Source organism: Molossus molossus, unplaced genomic scaffold (assembly GCF_014108415.1).
Source record: "Molossus molossus isolate mMolMol1 unplaced genomic scaffold, mMolMol1.p scaffold_m16_p_9, whole genome shotgun sequence".
NCBI lineage: Eukaryota > Metazoa > Chordata > Mammalia > Chiroptera > Molossidae > Molossus > Molossus molossus.
The window spans coordinates 101567105-101572955 of record NW_023425403.1 but is presented as its reverse complement, the minus strand read 5'-3'; positions in this window follow the sequence as shown (position 1 = coordinate 101572955).

Here is a 5851-nt window from a genome sequence, read left to right as displayed (position 1 = left end):
CTGATTTTATTATTATTTTAATCCTCACTCAAGGACATTTTTCCATTTATATTCAGATAGAGTGGGCGGGGGGGAGAGACATGGATGTGAGCTAGACACCGATTGGTGTTCTCCCGCTCGACCCCGACCAGGGCCAGGGACTGAACCACAACTGAGGTACGTGCCGTTGACTGGAATTGAGCCCTCGACTCTTTGGTCTGTGATCTGATGCTCCAACCACTGAGCCAAACCAGCCAGGGCTGATTTGAAAAGCTATTTACCAACGTTCACATGGGAAAGTTTTAATACTTCAGAGCTTTTTTTTTTTTTTTGTGGTATGTGCCCCTAGCGGGAACCAAACCTGGGACTCTCTGGTCCACAGGCTGACACTCAACCACTGAGCCAAACTGGCCAGGGCAATACTTCACAGCTTTTTGAGATCATTTGGAAATCATCGTATTGACTGGAGATCACAATATGAATGTAACCCTGTTCACATCACAGAATGCCAGCTCTGCAACAGGATTTAAAGGCAATTAATTTAGCCCCAACTTTTCACCTTTCTAGACTTAAGCCTCTGAAGGTGCAAACTGTCTCCATCAAGTTCATTATTGTATCTCTATAGTGTCTAGCAACTGCTTGGCTTCTAGTCGGTTTTTAATAATAACTTGTTACCTTTGAATCAGGAAGTAAGCTCAGAAAGGTTAAGTGAATTCCTCATTATACAGTTATTTGTGGGACAGCTAGGATTAGAGCCAGACTTCCTAAATCCAGTCCAGTGATACTTCTTATCTAGCCAGGTAGATTTATGGACATTGGTTTTGGGGTGTCTCTCAAAGACAAGAATTAAATAATATGATTTATCTGAGAGTAGCTAGTAAGGAAACATAAGTTTCATGTGTTACTGTAAAAATGGATTTTTTCCCTTAGTTGCATGTAGAAATTTAGCTTGTTCACTAAGAAAAGTAATCAGTCTCTTTGTAATACCTAATTGAGTTCCTTTAAGAACTTAATGGACAAAATGGAAACATGATAGATGAAGTCTGGTTCTTTTAAGATATTTTCCTGTGATAGAGCACAAAGTGTATACATTTTAAACATTCTATAAGAATGTACATTACACGGTAATGGAAGAAGACATCCGGACCTTAAAGCTATAAAATTAGTACTATTTAAATATAAATCAGATTGTTTTTACAAATTAGTGCTACTTAAATATCAGTAGTCAAAATTGAGCCCTATAGTGAGCTAGCTATACACAAAACAGTTCTAGTCTAAACTAAGATAATTTAATTCATGAATGTTTGGCATGTTGGTAATTCCTTCGTAAAAATAAAGAGCTGTGTGGTCCCGAGTTCACTGCATTAGTTGAGGATTTAGAGAAGCATAGCTATGCAGATGTACACATTGGGAAATTTTCTACAAGGAATTGGCTTATGTGGTTCTGGGGGCTGACTAAGCAAGTCTGAAGCCCACAGGGCAGGCCATCAGGAAGGGAAGTTCACGAACAGGATGAAACTCCATGGCACAGGCTGCAGCTGTTGTCCACAGGCAGAATTTCCTCTCTCTAAGAGATCTCAGTCTTACTTCCGAGGCCTTCTAAGTGAGGACCACCAGATAATTTTCCTTAATTAAAGTCAGTTGATTGGGAACTTTATATCTGCAAAATCCCTTCAAAGCGACAACTAGCTTGAGTAACTGGGAACCGTAATCTAGCCAACTTGGTATATCATAAGAAGATCGCTGCTTTGCTTTTTTGTAGGGTAAACACAAAAACATTTAAATCTTCAGTAAGTTATTGCTGACATATGGCCAATAATAACTGTAATAAAGAAAAAGGCCTTCAGTTACAACACAGAATTGACCATTGAGGATACATAGGAAGCCAATAAATTTGAGGTTCTCTGTGGGACTAGTAAACAATAACCTAAAAAGGACCTCCTAATACTAGTTTTTGTATGCTAAAAATCACCTGACAGAATAAGGTATAAAAGGAAGCAAAGGATTTGACAGATTTCCTGGGTTATGATTGATAGAAAACAAAAAACAAAAATCTTTTTATTGATTTTTTAGAGAGAGGATGAGAGAGAGAAACATCTGCACACTCCCTACTGGGGATCGAGCCCCCAACCAGGGCATGTGCCCTAACCAGTAATCAAACTGGGACCTCTAAGTCCATGGGATAATGCTCAATCCACTGAGCCACACCAGCCTCTGTAGATATAAAACCTTTTTAAAGATGCCTTTAAGAAACAACACAGTACAGTAAAGCCGCCATTAAAAGTAAAAAGGCAAGCCATAAATTGGGTGGAGATGCTTGCAATGCATATGCCTGGCAAATAACTTGTATCTAAAACATATGAAGAGCTCTCACAATTCATTTTAAAAAAACAAAACTGCAAACACAACAGATAAACCATCCAAAGAATGGGCATAGGATTTGAATGGGTACTTTACAAAATAGAACATAAGTATGATTAATAAACAAATGAAAATGTGGTTAACTCCATGAGACCAGGAAAATGCAAATAACTATAATAAAATGACAGTACACACCCACCTAAATGGATAAAGTTAAGACAGCATAAAATGCCATGTTAGCAAGGATGCGTGACGACTTGCTGAGGGATTAACTGGCAGGGTCTACTGAGATGGAATTCTGTGCACCCCTGCCCGACAATTCCACTCCAAGGCATACCAAACAGAAATGTGCTGTGTGGAAATGTTCATAGATGCACAGTTGAAATGGAAACAGCCCAAATGTTCTTCTATGATAGAACGGGTACAGTGATAGTATATTCATAGAGTAGAATGTTTTGCATGAATGAAAATGACCATGCAACTAAACGTAGCAACATGGAGGGTCCTCAAATACAATCTTGAGTGAAAGATTCCAGAAACAAAATTATGTACTGCATAAATCATTTTGTATTATTTTATATAAAGTTCTAAGCCAGGCAAACTCATCCATTGGGTTAGAATCAGGATGGTGTTACACCTTGCAGGGGGCAGGGTGGGCCCTAGGGACAGGTAATTAATTGAGGGCAGTAGGAGAAGGCTTTTAAGGCACCAGTGATGCTCTCTTTCTTAATCTGGGAGCTTGTTACACAAGCGTGTGCACTTTAAGATTTATATACTTTTTCACATGTTATACTTCAGTGAAGTTTACATTAATTAGGAAAAGTATTAAGTAGTTATGCTGTGGAGATCAGAAAAAAAAAAAAAAACTGCATGAAGGGAAAAAAATCCTGATGTTACACAAAAAATACTTATTTACAAAGATAAAATTTCCAGTGACCACATCATCTACAAATTCAAGTAATGTTAGGGGGTAAATCTATCAAAGCTGTAAGAGGTCCCCATGACTGGGTGCCCCTAGAGTTTATAACTTACTCTTTTTTTTTTTTTAATCTTCACCCGAGGACATTTTTCCATTTTTTATTCAGATAGAGCGGGAGGGAGAGAGGAAGTGAGAGAGGGAGAAACATCGATGTGAAAGAGACACATCGAGTGGCTGCCACCTACACGACCCAACCAGGGCCGGGGACAAACTGCAACGGAAGTACATGCCCTTAGCGGGAACCGAACCCGGGTCTCTCTGGTCCGCAGGCCAATGGTCTAACTGCTGAGCCAAACCGGCCAGGGCTAGAGATTATAACTTTCAGAGTTGTCTACACTGAGCCACCAGCAAGTCATCAATTACAGTTCCTACCATGATTTCTACTGGTGAGTCTGTTCAAGGTCATTAACGTGAACAAACATGGCCTATGTATATCTGCCAATGTAGACAAAAGAAGAGATTAGGTTACAACCTATATTATGATACATTTTAAGAATTACATTTAAAATAAATTCACAAACTCAGGAAAGTAAGACTTGACAATGGTGTTTAAAGTGCATCCTCCCACACTCATCAAAACCCAGTAGAGGGAGCCACAACCAATGGAACACCAACACCCACAGGCAAAATTTGACAGGCTCCAAAATTCACTGAGACAGCCAAAAGGATGAAACAAAGAAAGAAATCCCAAATGAAAGAACAAGATAATTCGACAGAAGATGAAATAAATGAAAAGGAATTGAGCAAGCTATCAGAGGGTGAGTTCAGAGTAATAATCATGAGGAAGCTCAACAGCATGAGCAAAGATACAGAAGCACTGAAAACCAATCAATTGGAAATGAAGAATGACATAGCAGAAATAAAGAACACGTTGGAAGGACAAACCAGCAGAGGAGAGGAGACCAAGGATCAGATCATTGAATTAGAAGACAGGGTAGAAAAGATTTCCCAATCAGAGAACCAAAAAGAAAAAACAATTACAAAACAGAATGACAGCCTAAGAGAACTGTGGGACAATATGAAACATAACAACACTCATAGGAGTTCCAAAAGAAGAAGAAAATGAGCAAGGGTTAGAGAATATATCTGAAGAAATAGTGACAGAAAACTTCCCTAACTTGGTGAAGGAAAAAAGCATACAAGTACAAGAAGCACAGAGAGCCCCAAGTAAGAAGAACCCAAACAGGCCCACACCAAGACATATAGTAGTTAAAATGCCAAAAATTAAAGACAAAGAGAGAATCCTAAAGGCAGCAAGAGATAAGCAACAGGTTACCTACAAAGGAACCCCCATGAGGCTGTCAGCTGACTTCTCAACAGAAACATCACAGGCCAGAGGAAATGTCATGAAGTAATCAAGGTCATGAAAAACAAGGATCTGAATCCAAGACTACTCTATCCAGCAAGGCTATCATTCAAAATAGAAGGTTAAATAAAGAGCTTTCCAGACAAAAAAAAAAAAAAAAGGCTAAGGGAATAAACCAGCACTGCAAGAAATGTTGAGAGGACTGCTGTAATTAGTAGAAGAAATAGGAAAAAATATATAATCACAATAAATAAAAATGGTAATAAATAAGTTCATATCAATAATCACCTTAAATGTAAATGGATTAAAGGCACAGATCAAGACACAAAGTAGCTGACTGGATAAGAAAGCATGACTCATATATATGTTGTTTACAAGAAACCCTCCTCACAACAAAAGACTCACATGGGTCAAAAGTGAAGGGATGGCAAAAAATATTCCAACCATACAGAAAGGAAAAAAGAGCTAGGGCAGAAATACTCATATCTGATAAAATAGACTTCAAAATGAAGCCATAACTAGAGACAAAGAAGGCCACTACATAATATTGAAAGGATCTATCCAACAGGAAGATGTAACCTTGGTAAACATATATGCACCCAATAAAGGAGCATCAAAATATATTTAAAAACTTCTGGAGGACTTCAAAGGAGAAATTGACAGCAACACAATCATAGCAGGGGACTTCAACACCCCACTGACATCCTGGATAGATCCTCTAGACAAAAAATTAATAAAGACACAGAGACTCTAAATGATGCCCTAGATCAAATGGATTTAAAAAATATCTACAGAGAATTACACACAAAAATTGCAGATTAATATTCTCAGGTGCACATGGGACATTCTCAAATATAGACCACATGTTAGGATACAAACTTAGTCTCAACAAGTTCAAGAAGATTGAAATCATATCAGGCATCTGCTCAGATCACAATGGCCTGAAACTAGAAATCAATTACAACAGAAACATTTAAACACATGGAGGCTAAATAGCATGTTATTAAACAATGAATGGGTTACCAAGAGATCAAGGAAGAAATTTAAAAATTCAGGGAAACCAGTGAAAATTAACACACAACAACACAAAATCTATGGGACACAGCAAAAGCAGTCCTAAGAGGGAAGTTCATAGCACTACAGGCCTACTTCAAGAAACAAAAAAAAATTTCTAATTGACTAACCTCATAACTTAAAAAACTAGAAACCAAACAAAAAGAATAACC